The 18,275-nt window shown below is 51.6% G+C and overlaps 1 long non-coding RNA gene across 1 annotated transcript in view; it reads right to left on the reverse strand.

The window, feature by feature from the left end:
• LOC123579936 overlaps positions 1–18,275 on the reverse strand; it is an 89,593-nt gene that overhangs the window by 55,562 nt on the left and 15,756 nt on the right. Inside the window, exon 2 of the long non-coding RNA XR_006703021.1 lies at positions 11,469–11,542. This is a non-coding gene — a long non-coding RNA (uncharacterized LOC123579936). The remainder of the gene's footprint in view (positions 1–11,468; positions 11,543–18,275) is intronic.

The raw sequence follows: 18,275 nt of genomic DNA on the forward strand, positions 1-18,275 counted from the left end.
TTCCGGCGGGCCCCCAGCGAGGGGGCCCCGAAGGTCACTGCAGATTGCCCTCCACCCCAAGGAGCCTCCCTGCCCCGGGAGGGTCTCAGGTGAGAGGCCCCCCTGCTCCCCCCCCACACACCGTGAAATCTCTGTCTCTCTGAAGGTCAAGACTGTTTTGTGGGCCAAGGGCGTTTATAGACCTGTAAAAGGGATCATTTTTGCTAATGCCGTGAAATTATACTCTGAGTCGAATCGCAGTGGTCCACGGCAGGACCAGGAGTAATTTCTCTCGAATGGGAAATCTGGCTTTTAGGGAAGTTGGAAGCAGCCCCAGTTGATGTTGATGGGGTCCCTTTTCCTGTGCACTTTCACTGGCGCAAACGGGAGCTGGAACTTTGTAAATGGGCCCCTTCAAAAAAGTCACCTGGGAAGGCTGAATGGAGAAGGTGCCGTGTGCCCGCCTAATGGTAATGGAGTGCCCAGGAGGGTCACACGGTCACAGTTCTGAGCGAGCCTGTCTTAGAACCCTCCCTCTGTTCTCCTGTGGCTGTGTGTGCCCGAGGCAGCGTGGGATGGATGGGGGGACGCAACGACAGACACCTGGCCGCTGGGAGCCCACGCTGGATGGGGAGACAGGCGTGTGGGCAGGGCAGGAGCCTGGCAGGGAGGGGACAACATTATCCCCATTTGACACCAGAGGAAACTGAGGCCAGACAGCATCATGTGGCTTGCCCGAGGTCACACTGCCACCATGCTCCGCCGCCCGGGTGCCGCTGTGGGTGTGGGCGTCCAGGTGCTGTGGACTCACTCCTGAGCTGCCCCCAGACCCCAGCCCGTCCACCACCTGGTGCCCAAGGCCTCTGGGAAGAACCGCTCCTTCCCGCTGCCTGGGAAACTCAGGGCTGCGCGGTCGAAACACGGCCTCAGGTGGTCCCCGGCGGCCCGTCCGAGCCCAAGCTCCCGCTCGACCCCCCAGTCCCCTCACCGTCTCACCAGCCTGCTTGTTCTCTCCCATCCCAGAAGGCACACCCATTTCCCCTCCCCCAAATCCTTCCCCGGGACCCTGTCCTGTGTCCCGGAGCAGTGGCTTCTTGTCCTCAGGCACAGCCACCCTCTCCTGGGCCGGGTTGCCATGCGTCCTGTCCCAGCTGTCCCCCGCCCCGCAGACGTGTGACAGGCTGGCTCACTCAGACTCCTCTCCGGCTCCCGCCACACCGTTCCCGGGTCCTCAGCATCTCTTGCTCAGTGTGTGTCCCGAGCTTCTGTCCCTACCTGCGTCGGCGTCATCCCTCATCTTGAAGAAACCAAGTTCATGATCTTCTTCCCCCACCACGAACCGGTTCTCTCGCTGCTCCCAACGTGGTCTTTGCCGATGAAAGTCCAATCCCAGGTCTCACGTGAAGTCCTCAGCGGCCAGCCGGCCAGCCAGCTCCGGGGCGTAGAGTCCTGGGGATGGTGGCTAGTGTGTTTCTCTTCCTCACCCGTCACGTCAGGGCGGGGGGACGGGGCGCTGGTTTGGAAACGTTTCCTGGTTCCAGCCCTATCTCCCCCATCCCGGGTTGCTGCCCTGAACCAGACCGCCATTATTTCTTGCCTGTGCCATCAGCGAATTCTCCCTGCCACCAGCTCCTCAAGCCGATGCCCTCTGTGCCCTGACCCCAATTCATCCCTCACCTGCCCTTGTCGCCCCTCTCTTAACCCTTCCAAGGCTTTCCTCTCTCCTTCACGATGAACCCAACCTTCAGCTGGCTCATGAGCCCTTGGTGATCCGAGCGGTGTCTTATGCCCAGAGTTCCCGGTTCTTTGAATTGCACGTGATTTTTTTTTTTTTTTTTAAAGATGTTAGGTAATCTCTACACCCAACACAGGGCTCAAACTCACAACCTTGAGATCAAGAGTCTCATGCTCTACAACTGAGCCAGCCTGGTGCCCTGAATTGCACATGGCTTAACTCGTGCCTGGAATGTCCCTTCTCCAGGCCTCTCTGCCTGGATGGCTTTCCACCCATCCTTCCAGACAACCGAGCCGCCCCTCTGGGGAGCCTCCCGGCTCTCTGTCCTCCTTTGAAATTCCCCGCCGTCTCACAAGGGGCTGTCATCCAGACCCTGTGCCCCAGACACCCCTCCCTGGGACACCTCTGCTCTCTACGAGAGAACCTATGAGGACAGGGACCTGCTGTGTTCGTGTGTGGGCCTCTCACTGGGCAGTTCAGGGTCTAGGACACAACGGCCTCACAGGATCAGCAAAGAGACTTGTTAAACCAGGCCGTGCAATCTCTGCTGCTAATGCAGGAGTAAACCTCAGCCCGTCCCAAGTGATTGCAAATTCCAGATGAGAGAGTTTAGAAGCCTTTAAAACTTTTAGAACGCCCTTGGATGCACAGGCAATTGATTGGTCATCAAAGGTTTTAAAAACTGATGTCTTACGGGTCTAGAGAGAGGCCACAGAGGTGGTTGTGCCCAGCTGCGGGGGCTCGCTGGGCTGTGGGGGGGGGCATAAGCAGGAAGATGAGGACGATGTCTCTCGCAGACAGGGGGCCAGCAAGTCTATGAGGCCCCCTGATAACTGACGACCTTCCTGTGACATCCGATCCATTTAGAGAACTGGGAAAATGGAGTTCAGTTTACATGTTGGGGTTTCTCAAGGAGGGGCCACGCCCGCCCCATCTAGGGCCATGGGCCCCTTAGCTGGGGACTCCTTGCTCCAGGTGGCCGTGTCCAAGCCCGAGATGCTGTGCTATTTTGTGACGGTTCTGAGTCGCAGGCTCTCGGCTTCTGTCCTCTCTCCGTCTCTGTCCACTTGTCTGCCCCGCGGGGCCAGGCTTTCGACCCCAAGGCCCTGCAGACGCTTCTGGATGGCAGTGACCTCTTACACAGGTAGGTGCCAAGGGGAGGTCCCCTTGAAGACACAGCTCCTGCCAACAGACTAAGCACCCCACCTACCAGCGTCCCGAACACTCCGCACGCCTTTGCTGTGTGTCTCGTGCCGTTGGGGTGGGGAGAAGCCAGAGAACGGAACCCTCTGGTGCTTCCGCTCTTTCAGGAGCGCGTTTGCTTGCAGGAGTCAGAAGGAAGTGGTTGATGAGCTCCTATGGCACCTTACACATAGTAGGTGCACAGTAAGCAAGTGCGGGTCTATCCCAGTAGGCTCTGGCAGTGTGTGTTTCTATTATTTTAATTTAGTTTCATTTTTTGGCGTCTTGGACATAATTCACCATGAGCTCTTTCCCTCTGATGCACTTTCTGACTCAGACACAACATTTGTAAACTCGAAAGACAGCCTGTCCGTGAAATTAATTAGAGCAAAAGTTAAGTACCAGCCACGAGGTGGTTTCTCCCATCACATCATTTTTAGAAGCCTGTCTGAATGAACTATTGCTTCCCTGCCCCCAAGAGGCCTGGACGGGGAGGGAGGGGAGCGTCCTGGATCTGGGTCTCCTCCTTCAGAATCACTGAACACACCCCTGCAGGAGGGGCTACTGGCCTCGGCTTGTCCAGTCCGGCTCCCTACCCTCTGGTATCCTAGCACTGGATGAGGGAAGAAGACAGATTTGTGTTAAAACAAACAAACAAACAAACAAACAAACAAACAAACAAACAAACCAAGAAAACCCCCCTAAAACTAATAGGGGCACCTGGGTGGCTCAGTCAGTTAAGCAGCCAACTTCGGCTCAGGGCATGATCTCACCATTTGGGGGTTCGAGCCCTGTGTTGGGCTCGGTGCTGACGGCTCAGAGCCTGGAGCCTGGTCCGGATTCTGTGTCTCCCTCTCTCTCTGCCCCTTCCCTTGCTCGCACTCTGTCTCTCCCTCTCTCTCAAAATAAACATTAAAAAAACATTTAATAAAAAAACCGAATAAATGCCATCATAAAGAATATTTAATCAATCCACTGGAAGGAATATTCTTTGAAAAGCCCATGCCACATTTCTTGGTATAGAAATAGATCCTCCTAATTACCAATGAAACAGATCTCTTTTGATTTACTGCTTATAGCTGATTCCAATAAAATCTAATTCACCTAAAAGTACTCGTATAATATTTGACTTTTAGTTCATGCCATCTCACACTGGAAGGGCTTTGTCTGGCAGATCTGCATGGTTTAATCTCCCTTCTTGTCCTGCGTTCCGTTGGGGTCTCTGGACAGGGGGCTTGGAAGGCAAGTCAGGCTTGGTCCCGGGTGGTTCAGAGCGGGGACAGAGAGCTTAGAATGACATGGCTAAGGTCATCGACTGGGGCCCACATGTCCTGCCTCCACACTTATCGACAGCTGCTCTAGGCCAGGAGAGGACAATACTCTTTAACATACGTGTGGCCTCTTCCTGACCACCCCCCCCCACGGGACGAGTCCCCCCCCCCCCCCCCCCCCGACTCCTGCTGAACCTGAGGTGGTTCTCAGGGTGAAACTCGCCTGTTCCTGCCCAAGGCCCGGGAAGCTTCGGCTACTGTCTGCAGGGGCTTCTGATAACATCGCACAGAACAGGGCGTCGATGCAGAGGGAACCGCGGGCACCACGTCCGGACTTTTCCGGCTGTGATCCTGCCCAGGGTTTCACGGGTACAGACGGCTGTAGCTTTTTACATTCACGCTTTCACCTCGGGGGCTGATTCTCCTTCCCCGTTCAGACTCACTAGCGAAACTACGTGTTTCTGCTTAAAGAATGACAGAGGGTCACATTGGAAAGTGCCTTCTAGACCAACCCTCTAATTGTACAGACAAGGAAACCGAGAGGGCGTTGGGCCCCAGGCAGGATTTCAGATGAGGGCCTGACCCCTCCCGGAACAGGGGCTTTTCGGCCCATAGTGCTACCCACCCCGCACAGCTCTGTGGTGGCCACCCCTGCCCGCCCCCAGGGGGCTGGAGGCGCTCTCCACCCCCTCCCGGCGGGCGCCCCGCCAAGCATGAGGCTGTTTGCCTGGCTGAAAGGACACGTACTTCTAGAAGTTTCTGAAACCGGAGCATTAAACAACCCCCCTGACGTTGCGTATGCGGCTTTTTCCTTCCCTGGTTTGGGCTGAATAACCGCTTTCCCTCCCCGAGATGCTTGATAATCCAGCAGCATTAAAAGGTTGGGAACTTGGGGTGACCTTTTCCTTTTGCCAAAGGAAATAAAACCACTTTTGAGCATTTTCAGCATAAAAAGACAATCTCAAAATCACTACCCCGAGACTCACTTGGGCGAGGGGACAGGCTGGGAGAACCTTCTTAATCTGCCCGCCATGCATCACACTGATTTAGTAGGCAACAAATGTCAGGAGAAATTAGAAAGGGGGTAATAGCTCAAAGAAATTAAAGAAGGTTGACCAGCCCTCAGCAGTGTCGCATGGGGCCGACTTCTGTATTCACGGTGGTTTCTGGTTCTCTATTTCCTTTTAATCTCTAGCCTCTGCCGCCGTCCAGAACAATCCCGTACGTTCACGAAGCCCGTGCTCATTTACCAGGTGCTTTCCCGGGCGCTAGCTTCCAGGCGGCCTGTGTCTGCCCGCGTGCGTTTGCATCAGGCCGTTTGCCACGAATGTCTCGCTTTCTTCTTGCCTTCGTTAGGCCACTGTTGTGGTCAGACATTTTTCACGCTTTGGATTCTTTCCCTGGACCACAAAACAGTACGCTGGCCTCGCTAGGGAGAAGCTATTGTCTCTGCCAGATCTGATGGGGGCTGGGGGGGCGGCCGGCTGCGGGTGCCAGGCCTCCTCTCCGCAGCCCCCGCCCCGGCCCTGGGAAGGCACGGCGGCCTCAGACCAGCGGCCAAGGCGTGGGGGCTCCCTTCCTCGCAGGCTGTCATCTGCTGGTCATTGTGGAGCGAGGTGGACGGGCTGAGGCCAGAGGGATGGTCACCGCGCTCCAGAGGAGGAAGCCGCGACCTCGATCCGATGCGGTCCGCCCCTGCCCCAGACCCATGGCCGTGGACACTGGTCCCTGTGCTCTATATGCCCGCTTCACCCTCTGGTTGCTCTGGGGCGCCGTTCCCCATTCCAGAGTCTTCTCTTTTCAGGGGAGTTTGAAATCATTTGGTTTGAGGCTTTCCTCTTCCCCGGCCCCCACCCACAGGAGTCTGAGTGGCTCACCTTACGCATCTTACGCAGCACTTGCCTAGTGCGCAGCCCTGGGAGCTGTCCTTTCACCCTGGGGCGCCTGCTCTACTGGCCCCCAGGGTCCCTTGCTCCCTGATCTGCCCCCCCTTCCTATCCTTCCCTGGAGGCCCCTTTGCACCCTCCTGCCAGGGACCTATTTCATGCCCCTCTGCCTCCCCTGGAAGTCTGGATGGGACCCTGAGCCAGGCCGGCCTGAGAGGTCACCCTGTTTCACAGAAGGCTGTGCATCCCCCTTTTCCCAGGCAGCCTGGAGCAGCGTCCTCTTGCTGCCGGGCCTCCCCCTTCCTGGCTTGCTTTCTGGTCTTCTTCTTCTTCCCAGGCACCCCCCTGGCCAGCTCCTCCGTGCGGGTGCCATCTTAGGGGCCGGGAACATGGCCGTGCCCACAACACAAACTCTGCTCTTAGGGTGCCGGGATCCCAATGTCGGGTCCCAGGAGTACAGGGAGAACCTGCATGCCTCATGCCCTCTTCCCCTGCGGGGGACCCTCCTGTGGCCGCGTCCCCTCTGGTTTGGGAGTAGCCCCCGGATGGATATTTCTAGAAGACTGCTAGAGCCCTTGCCGACCATCAGACCGATGTGGGCTGTGTGGGTGGCTAGAGCAGAGAGGGGGCTGGGCCCTATGGCCCCCATCCCCGAGCCCCAAGGCTGAGGCCCGTGTGCTGGCCCCCCTGCCCTGCAAGGTCTGCTTCAGCAAGGGATGCCCTGCCCTTGGGAGGCAGTGTCCACTTTCTCCTGGTCCTTTCCCCTCCCTCCTGCAGGTTCCCCCGTGTGTCCCTCACGTGGCCCCGGCCTCCCGCTGGCTCTGGGAGCAGGCGTGTGTTGTCGGCGAGCCGCACAGGGATGGTGGTGGTGGCTCTCCGCTGCTTGCCTCACCCCTGCAACCAGGGCTCGGTGCTGTGGGACCGGCCGCCGTCCGACCAGGGCCATCGCAAAGAACCGAAAAGAGCAGGAGGAAGAGAAAAGAAGCTGGTGGAGGGGCTCCAGGTGGTGGCTACCTCCAGACACAGGCCAAGCTGGACCCCTGGTCCCAGGAGCCGTCCCGCCAGCCCGCTAGGCCTTCTGGAGAGGACAGTGCACAGCGGGAGGCAGATGGAGGCTGACCTCCACCTGCCCTGGGCCCCAGCCCTCCAAGGTCTGGCCCAAGGGAAAACACTCATTCATCTCAACCCAGTTGCAGAGTCTGGGAAAGCGGGGCCGTTGGGGCCCCCAGATCCCTGGGTTGGGAGCGGGTCTGTTGGTCATTGTTCCCAGGGCTACCACAGACTTCCTCCTCGCCCCATGCATGTGCCTCCCTGCCAAGTTCCCACCCCCACCGCCCCCCCGCTGCCCTGCCACCCCCCAGGCTTCCCTCTCTCTAGCCTGGGGTCCAGACCTGACCCCTTGAGATCAGGGGAGACAACAGAGCAAGCCCCCGGCCCAAGCTCAGCCACTGGTGGAAACCACGTGGCACTGGGTCCCTCTCTCCGGGCCTCGAGGTGGGGGGCAGGGTGGTCCCAGCTAAAATAGCTGCTGAAAGAAGAGGTCCAGGGGAAAGGCCTCTGTCATTGTGTCTTGCCAGGGGTTCCCCAAGACCCAGGATCCAGGAAGAGGGGGAGCCTCATCAGGGAGTTCCCATTCGGGGAAAAGGAACTCGGCGGAAGGACGATGAAGAAGCCGCCGGAGAAAGCAGGAAGCTGGCCATTAACAGGTGATGAGGAAGTTCATTCAGGAGGAGTGGGAGTAGTAGTGAGAGAGTCCGAGAGGAAGCCGATGAGCTGGGAGTCTCCCCCTTGCTCACAACCCCCTGGCTGAGGTAGAACTGGCCTGAAAAGCAGGGGTCCACAGTTACTATGCAGCCATGTGCCCCTGGGAGGAAGATCTGGGCCCTCGGGTCTTGGGAGCTGGGGCCAGGCCACGGGGAGCACACACGTGGGAGTCAGGTGCTGGGCTTGCACCTGCTTTTACTGAGAACACCCATCCTTCTGTCTCGCTGGTCCCTCTGTAGGACTGCAGGAGGTCACTTGCTCGTCCTTGCTTTTGTCCAGGCCTTTGTCAATTCACACTTGTCTCCTTTTGTCTGTCCAATCATTCATCATCTAACCATCTTTGATCTAGCCAACCACCTTCCTTCCATCTTTTCATGCCTCCTCTCTTCCATTGATCTAGCATCTCTGTATCCAACCACCCTTCCTTCCTTCTTCCCATCTACCCACCTATCTATCCATCTCCCATCCATGGGCCCACCCACCTGCCCTCCCACCTACCCACCAACCCACCAACACGTCTATTCATCCAACCATCCACCCACCCACCCGCCCACTCATCCCTCCATCCATCCGTCCATCCATCCACTTATTCATCTATCCACCCACCTGCCCACCCATCCACCCATCCACTTATCCATCCATCCATCCATCCATCCATCCATCCATCCATCATCCATCCATCTACCCACCCACCCACCTACCCATACACCCATTCACTTCCCTGCCTGCCACCTTCTTGCTCGTCCTTAGGATTCCCAGTATATTACAGACAATAACACGTACACTGTATTTTCTCATTTCCAGTGCTGTTTGGCATCCACTCCAATATTTTATCCTTATAGCCACCCCATGGCATAGTCAGATCGGGGCTCATCATCCCCTTTAGCAAGTGAGGAGCCTATGGCTTAGAAATAGAACAACTTGCTTCGTTTCAAGCAGTAAAGATTAGAACCTGGTACCATTCTACCACGCCAGTCTGCATCTGACCTGCCTTTGGGTGAAACCCTGGAGGTTTTGTGGTTGGGTTAGTTATGAGGTTTGACCATGAGCAACCAGTCCCCTTGGCGGTGGAAATGAAGGTGTTGAGAGAAAGAAGCCTGGCGTCTGCTCAGAGGTCAGTCCCTGAATGCCCGAGCGGCTTCCTTCCGTGTTCTTTGCAGATACAGGTTTTGGGAAAGTGAATCTGTGTGTTGTCCTCAACTCTCCCACCTGTCAACCAGCCTGGTGTGCCATGTGTATGTCCTCCCGCTCCTGGTGGAGGCACTCAGCTTCGCCATCATCCTCTTTGGCTCCTGGGCCTTTGGGGTGAGCCAGCAAGCCCGGGGCCCGCACATTTCTCCCCAGACCGCTGAGCTCAGCACTTTGGTTTTCTGGGAACAACTGTCCGGAACTCTGGGCTCGTGGAGGTGCAATCTCGCTCTGTTCCTGGGGGCGGGGTGGCCATCAGTGATCTTTAATAACCAAGCGGATGGCAGTACAGTTTTGCCACTGGCTTTCTTAATAGCAGAGAGTGGTCTCTCTCTCTCTCTCTCTCTCCAACCCCCTCCACCCCGTCTCTCTTTCGAATAGTAATTCCACGGACTCCATTACCAAAATGGCTCTTGCCTTCCCTGCCCTGTCCAAGTTGCTATGTCGTCCTTTTGTTGTTTCTCTGAAAAGCTCTTACTAATTAAGGTGAAAGCCAGACACAGACGGGGCTGGGGCTGAACTGTGAGGCACCTTAGCTGAGTTGGCCACGTGGGCTTCTTTAGGGGCCCCACAGCTGCCACCTCCTCTTGGTCCAGGGCTTCTGGCCTCCCTTGAGAACCCATCCGAGCCTGGGCCCTCACCCCAAGAACCGGGGGCGTCGGCCGGCCAGAGCGGGGCTGGCGGAAGAGACCCGACTGCTTGTGGCACCCTCCAGGCTGCCTGTAGGGCAAGGGGGCAGTGACAGTGACAGCAGAGTCCCTTCCAGCTTTGGATCTCGGGGGCTATGTCCTGCTGTGTGTCTTGGGGTTCAGGGAAGTGTCAGAGGCAGCCCAGCCCTCAAGGGACTGAACACTGGACCGAGGAAAGGGGGCACGTGTCTGGGAACGACGTGCCAATAGTCCGTGCTGGAGAGCATCCAGAGCCCCAGAACCATGAGGCCGGTCAGGGTCCTGGGGCATACAACGGCTGACCACTCTGCTTGGGGACAGGACGGAAAAGGTCAGGGGGTTTTCAGGAGTCAGGAGACACTAGAATAAGGCCTTGAGGGCCAAGTAAGAGGCAGAGAGAGTGCACGAGAGCAGGAGAGGGCACGAGCAATAGATCCCCCAAGGGTTTCCAGGGGGCAAAGGAGGGGCCCGTGCGTATGGAGACTAATAGCGGGAGACCAGCAGGAATTGGAGGCTAGTGGGGCCCCCAAAATCCAGGCTAAGAAGGTGACATCTCCTGAAGTGGCAGAGGAGTGTGAGAAGGGGAAGGGCTGGGGACAGGAAGTCACACTTGGCCACGTGTCCACTGACTGCTAAGGCACGGCCCACCCCGAGCCATTTTTCTCACCCTGGTAGAAACACTTAGCCTGACATGGCCGAGTCCCCTTGGAGGACAAGGTGCCCGAAGCAAGGGAGCTCATCTACTTCCGGGTTCCCCCAACCTCAGCACCCACTTCTCACTCCTCCTCCTGCCCGGCGTCCCTGGGAGGTATCTGTCTGTCCAGATCGCCATTGGTGGTTGTGAGGTGGCGAAGTGGAGAGGAAAGGGGTCGCCGGGGTTGGTGGTGAAGGGGGCTGGGCGGTCGGGCATCTGCCTCCCAGCCCGAAACCCTCGCCTCCCCAGCTACGGTCCTAGAGGTGGATTTAGCGCTCACGCCAGCCTCTGAGCTTTTGTTCTCGCTGTTCCTCTCCCCAGATGTACCCTTCCCCTCTTCTCTCCCTGCCAGTCTCAAAAGAGAAGAGATTTCCCTTTGCCAAGTCTGGCCTCCTGGCATCTCCACTCATTTCTGCTGTTCTTGGTTCTGACACACGTCACCGCCCAGGGAGGACAGAGCGCAACGCGGCCAGCTTCCCGAAACGCCCCCGATCGTTCTCCTTTCTCCGTGGGCTCTCAGCGGCAGAGCCTGGCCCCTTCGCGGATGCGGACTATGACCCGCTGACCCGGCGATGCAGCCCCCATCCTGTGAGTGTCTCCCGGAGAAGCCCCCACGCATCAGTTCTCATGTGCGCATCTCTCTCTTCCAGATCCCTACAGATATTTACCCTCCGTGAGGCCACGGCTGTGAAGACAGAACGAACCTGGCACAGGAAAGGGGAGTCACGTCAGCGCAACAAGAGCACAAAGAGGAACCCAGGTGACGATAACAGAGGCGGCACCGGGTCCCGACGCAGGTTCCCTGCATCTCGCTTTGCCCCCAGCCCGCCGCGCAGTTTCCAGCAAATTGCGGATCCGAGGACATCATTCTTGCCAACGTCGCAAATCGCACCAGCCTGCCATCGGCCCCGCCCACTGAGCAGCCGTGGGCAGGCATCCCACGTGATCCCATCCACACCAGCACCTTCCGGACCGGTCAGAGACAATCGGGCGCCACCCGGACCCTCGGCCCTGCCGTGACTCCCCAGCCGCGGGCGGGACGTCACAAGTGGGCATGAGAAGTTCTGAGCCCACGTGTCAACAATAATCGGAATGACTGACCTTGGAAGAGGGCCGTGTGGGTGTGAGACGCTGTGTCCGTCCGTCCATCCTTTCTTTCTCCTCTTCTCTTCCTGCTTTCAAAAAACAATGTCTATTTTGAGTCGATCCATCGTTTGCCAGCCTTTCGCCACGATCGGCTTTTTGGGATTAACTTGTTTTTGTTTTTAATTCTTTGAAAGTGTAATCGAGAAACATCGAGGAAAGCGTCTATACGTACCTGTACACAAACATACATAAAGTGCAACGCTTGATGCGTTTTCCACAAACAGAACGCCCATCATAACCTGCACCCAGACCCAGAAACAGAAATGGGCCGTAGCCTGGAAGTCCCTCACGTCCCCCTCAGGGGCTACCCACCCCTCCCGGCAGAAGCCACGGCCCTGACTGCTAACGACACAGATTAGGGTTGCCTGCTTTAAAAAAAAAAGAAAAAAAAGAAAGAAAGAAATCAGTCACTATGGTTTGCTTTGTTTTATTTTGTGAGACAGAATGACATTTGTTTTCTTTTTAATTACATGGCTAGAAAGAACGTGTTTTAAAAGTGGACCTTCTGAGGGACAGACAATATGTTACTTGTCCCCAAAATACGTTGGCATTATGTTAACAGGCTTTTTATTATCTTTCTGCTTTGTGATTTTGTGTTTTGCGGCAGAGTTTTTGAGGAGTGAATTTGGAACATTAAAGGGGGTGGACGAGGGTGGGGGATGCTGGCTGAGGGTTGGACAGCAGTATGTATTCGTGATCGTTCTTTTATCGCGGCCAAATTTGCGTGCAGTCAATCCACAGAGAAGTGTACAATTTAATGAGTTTCGAGCAACGGACATACCCATGCAACCACCACTCCCAGCAAGACAGAGAACATTTCTATTGTCCCAGAAAGTGCCCTCGTGGACCTTCCGGTCCATACCCACGGCAACCATTGTTCTCCTTGCGTAGATGCGTTCTCCCCGCTCACGAACCGCGTCCACGTGTAATCGGAGAACGGGTGCTCGTTAGCTTTTGAGATTCACCCATATTGTTGCCTGTGTCAGTTTATTCTTCTTTCCTACTCAGTGCTTCATTGTATAAGTCTATACGATTGGTTCGTTCTGGTGTCAGTAGACGTTCTGGTCGTGCCCATTTTTTTTTTTTTTTTAATTTTTATTTTTTTTCAACGTTTTATTTATTTTTGGGACAGAGAGAGAGAGACAGAGCATGAACGGGGGAGGGGCAGAGACAGAGGGAGACACAGAATCGGAAACAGGCTCCAGGCTCTGAGCCATCAGCCCAGAGCCCGACGTGGGGCTCGAACTCACGGGCCGCGAGATCGTGACCTGGCTGAAGTCGGACGCTTAACCGACTGCGCCACCCAGGCGCCCCGTGCCCATTTCTTATGGACATGTGTTCTCTTTTCTCTTGAGTGAACGAGATGGTTTCGTGGTAGGAAGGTTGGGTGTTTAGCTTTTCATGAAGCTTCGACGCAGTCTCCAAAGCGGGTGTGCCATCTTTCATCGCCGAGAGTTCTAGGTGTTCTACCACACTGCCAGCAAAAGATAGGACTCCTCTCTTGAATGTTGACCATTCTGATGGGTGTGAGTGGTATCTCACTGTGCTTGTGTGTTTCCGTGGCGACTGATGACACGAAGCAGCTTTCCATGGGCTTGTCGTCCGTGTGTGCGTCTTCCTCGTGAAGGGTCGACTCAAGTCCTGCTCTGTGTTTGTTTCTTATTGAATTTTTGGGATTCCTTCCGTATTCTGGATACAGAAGTTCTTTATCAGATACATGTATGGCAAATATTTTCTTCTTATCTGTGACCTGCCTTTTTATGTCCTCAACATTGACTTTTGATGAGCAGAGGTATTTTTAATTTTGAAGAAGTCCGATCTGTCAATATTTCTTTTTTGTGGCCAGTGCTTTCTGGGACCTAAGAAATCTGCCCGCCTCAAGTTTATGAAGGCACTCCTATACGTATTCTGCTAGAAACTTCATAGTTCTAGCTTGTGTATTTAGGTCTCTGATCTACCTCAAATTAAATTTTGTGTGTGATGTGAAGTGGAGGTCAAGGCTCATTTTTTCCCATACGTTTTGCTACTTTTCCCAGTCCATTTGCTGCAAAAACATTTCTTTCTCACTGAAGGTGCCATTGCCTTGACACCTTTGTGAAAAATCAATTGACTGAATGCATATAAATCTATCTCTGGATTCTTCATTACGATCCATTGATCTATTTCTGTGATTCTGTCAATACCACACCATCTTGATTACAGTAGCTTTCGATGGGTTTCGAAAGCAGAAAGTGTGTGTTCTCCATCTTGGTTGTTTATTTTCATGACTGTTTTGGCTATTCTAGGTCCTTCGCGTCTCCCTTGAAATTGGAGAAACAATTTGTCAGTTCTACAAAATGTCTCACTGATATTCAGATTGGAATTGTGTTGAAAGGATAAACACCCATAGTTTGGTTTGGAAGAAATCGCACCTTAGCAACACTGAGGCTCCAGGCCACCCCCATGATTTATCCATTTAGACCCTTCATTTCTCTTGGCATCGTTTCCTACTTTTTATTTCTTTTTATTTTTTTAAATATTTATTTTATTTTTGGGAGGGTGAAAGTGGAGGAGGGGCAGAGAGACGGGGGCAGAGGCTCTGAAGTAGCCTCCGCGCTGACAGGCTGATGGCGGTGAGCCTGACATGGGGCTCGAACTCACGGACCGCGAGATCATGACCTGAGCCGGTCAGACGTTCAACTGACTGAGCCCCCCAGCTGCCCCTGTTTCTTACGTTTTAATATGCAGGTCGTGCACACCTTTAAAATTATTCTTAAGTGTTTCATGTTTTTGGTGCTATTATCAAGGGAATCGTTTCAAAATTTCATTTCCAACTAGTTGCTGCTAAAATAAAAAATAGAATTGATTTATATGTTTTATCCAAGGACCTTATTAACAGTACTTACTGGTCGCAGTGGTTATTTTTCTATATTCTTTAAGATTTTCCTTGAGTTAGAGCATCTGTCTGCATGGTGAGGCTCGTGTTTTCTTTCTAATCTATACAACTTTTATTTTTATTGCTTTATTATAGCGGTGAGAATGGACTTTCTATTCTTGTTCCCAATTTTAGGGGAAAAGCCTTCAGTATTTCAGAAACAAATAAGATGTCAACTAGGATTTATTTTCTTTTTTCTTTTCTTTTCTTTTCTTTTCTTTTCCTTCTTTTCTTTCCTTCCTTCTCTTTTCTTTCTTTTCCTTTTCTTTTCTTTTTTCTTTTCTTTTCCTTTTCTTTCCTTCCTTCTCTTCTCTCTTCTTTCCTTCTTTTCCTTTTTTATTTTCTTTTTCTTTTCTTTCCTTCCTTCTCTTTTGTATCCTTCTTTTCCTTTTCTTTCTCTCTTTTCTTTTTTCTTTTCTTTCTTTCCCTTCCTTCCTTTCCTCTTTCTTTCTTTCTTTCTTTCTTTCTTTCTTTCTTTCTTTCTTTCTTTCTTTCTAAGGCAAAAGTTTATTAGAGTACAAGGTCAGAAAGGAAGAATAGTATGAAAGCTCTCTTTACAGAGAGGAGGCATTCAAAAGTGAATGCCTGTGACATAGGTTAGGGTCTTTGTTTTATAAGGTTTGGGTCGCCCCCGCCCCCCACTTTCTTCTCCCTTGTTTCTTCTCAGGTTCTACCCTTATTGGCTGGTAGCTCTATATGCCTAGTCATTCCTTTTTGATTGGCTCGTTTCTGTTGTGTTATGGGGTGGTCTGTGGCCATACCGTGAACTAGGATTTTCATATACGCACATCCCTTATCAGATTGAAAAAGTTCTCTTTTGTCCAAGTTTGCTGACAGCTTTGGTCATGAATAAGCACTGAATTTTGTCAGATACCTTTTCTGTACCTTTGAAATGACCATATGGTTTTGCCCGTTTATTTTATTAACATGGTGAATTAGAATTGGTTGATTTAAAATTTTTTTTTTTTAATTTTTTTTTTCAACGTTTATTTATTTTTGGGACAGAGAGAGACAGAGCATGAACGGGGGAGGGGCAGAGAGAGAGGGAGACACAGAATCGGAAACAGGCTCCAGGCTCCGAGCCATCAGCCCAGAGCCCGACGCGGGGCTCGAACTCACGGACGGCGAGATCGTGACCTGGCTGAAGTCGGACACTTAACCGACTGCGCCACCCAGGCGCCCCCTGCCCGTTTATTTTATTAACATGGTGAGTTAGAATTGGTTGATTTTAAATGTTACATGACCTTTACATTCCTTGAAAAAACTCTCCTTAATTATGATGCAGCATCATTTTGCCTACCATTGAATTCATTTTGCTAATGTTATGTTGGGGATTTTTGAGTCTGTTTCATGAAGAACATTGGTCTATAGTTTTCTAATAATGCCTCTGTCAGCTTCTGGTGTCAGGATTATGCTGACTTCGTAAGATGATTTGACAAATGCTTCCTTCTCGGTTTTCTAAGAGTTTGTGTAAAAGTTGCATTATTATTTTTTCTTTGTGTATTGAATAGTACTCGCCAGTAAAACACTATGGGCCTCGAATTTCCTTGTGAAAAGAAACCAATAGTAAATCCAAATTCGTTAACAGACATCGCACAATTGAGAGTGTCTATTTCAGGTTGTATCAGTTTGGGTAAGTAATGTTTTTCAAGGGATTCATCCACTTCATATAAGTCGTTGAATGTATCGTCATAGAGTCTCTCATAATATCCACCCTACACTTTGTTTTATGTCTTTTACGTTTGCTTTGGCTTTTTTGGGTACATTTTTAAATTGATTTTCATTTAAAAAAAAGCTTTTGTTTACTTTTGAGAGAGAGGGAGAGTGTGTGTGTGTATGCAAGCAAGCGAGGGACGGGCAGAGAGAAAGGGGAACAGAGGATCTGAAGCGGGCCCTGCACGGTCAGCAGGGAGCCCGATGCGGGGCTCGAACTCACAAATTGTGAGATCATGTCCTGAGCCAAAGGCAGCCTGCCTGCCTGACTGAGCCGCGCAGGCGCCCCTATGTTTCTTTTGTTTTAGGTTTCATTTCAGATACTGGTAGTTTGTGAGTTTCCCCCCTTATTTCTAGATCAGTTCTGCTAGGGATTTTAGGAGATTTATTGAACTAGAATCGACATATAATAAACTGCACATGCTTAAAGTTTACAATTTGACGAGTGCTGACACACACATAGCTCTGTAAAACCGTCACCACAATCGAGATAACGAATATTGCCATCACCCATTAAAGTTTGCTCATACCTCACCATAGTAGCTCTTTTCCCGCCTCTACCCTCGTTTCCATACAACCACTGATCTGCACTTTGTAGCTATCAATTCGTTTGCATTTTCCAGAAGTATATATAGACAAATTCACTCGGCATGACTTTGAGATTTATTCATACTATTGCACGCATCACAAGCTCGTTCTTCTTTACGGCTAAATAGTATAATGTTCTAAAGAAATGCCAAAATGGCGCCTGGGTGGCTCAGTCAGTTGAGCGTCTGACCTCGGCTCAGGTCATGATCTCACAGCTTGTGGGTTCGAGCCCCGCGTCGGGCTCTGTGCTGACAGCTCGGAGCCTGGAGCCTGCTCCCGATTCTGTGCCTCCCTCTCTCTCTGCCCCTCCCCCGCTCAAGCTCTGTCTCTGTCTCTCTCAAAAATAAAAAATTAAAAAAGAAAAAAAGAAATGCCAGAATGTATTTCTTCGTTCACCTGGTGATAAACATTGAAGTGGTTTCCAGTTTTTGCCCATAATCAATGAAACTACTCTCCACATTTGTGTATAAACCCTTGCACGGTTATATGATTTCATGTCTCTCCCTAGAATGAGATTGTATAGTAAGGTTTTCCTAAACTTTTTAAGAAATTATTAAACTGTTTTCCAAAGTAATCATATAATTTTATATTCTTATCAGCACTGCATGAGAATTCTAGTTGCTCTCTATCTTCTCCAACATTCCATGGCTAATTTTTAAAAACATAGACGGACCCTTATCCTGTAATAGTTTTTCTATTGTAGTTTAAATTTTATATTATAGTTTCAATTTGCAGTTACCGACTGACAGATGATATTGAACATCTTTTCATGTGTTTATTTGCCATCTGTGTATCTTCTTTGGTGAAACATGTGTTCAAATCTTAAGGCCATTAGAAAAAATTTTTTTTGTCTTCTCTTTGAAGCATTGTAAGAAGTCTTTATATATTGCGGACAAAAGCCTTTTTGTCAATTATCTGTTTTGCAAATATTTCTCCCAGGTCATGGCTTGCCTTCGTCTTTTCTTAACGGTGCCTTTGGGAAAACATTAAAAAAAAATTTTTTTTTTTATTTTAAAAAATTAAAAAAAATTTTTTTTTACATTGTGATGAGGCCCACCCAACATAATTCTCTCACGACTCAAGTTGTGGCATATGTCAACAGTTAGTTCCTTTTCGCTGCTGAGTAGTATTCCACGGTATGGATATACCATAGTTTATGGAACCGTGCACCCAGTGACGCTCATCTGTATTGTGTTTTTTTTTGTCTATTATTTTTAAAATATTTTTTTAATGTTTATTTTTTATTTTTGAGAGAGAGTGCAAGCAGAGGGCGTACGTAGAGAGAGGGGGCGGACAGACGATCCCAAGAAGGCTCTGCGCTGACAGCAACGAGCCTGACGCGGGGCTCGAACTCACAAACTGTGAGATCGTGACCTGAGCCGAAGTCGGCTGCTCAACCGACTCAGCCCCCCAGGTGCCCCATCCTTTTTGTCTATTATGAATAAAGACGCCGTGAACATTTTGTACAGGTTTCTGTATAAGCGTCAGGTTTCCATTTCTCTGGATGAATGCCCACGTGTGCAACTGTTAGGTCATGTTGCAATTGT

This window comes from Leopardus geoffroyi, chromosome A3, assembly GCF_018350155.1.
Source record: "Leopardus geoffroyi isolate Oge1 chromosome A3, O.geoffroyi_Oge1_pat1.0, whole genome shotgun sequence".
NCBI lineage: Eukaryota > Metazoa > Chordata > Mammalia > Carnivora > Felidae > Leopardus > Leopardus geoffroyi.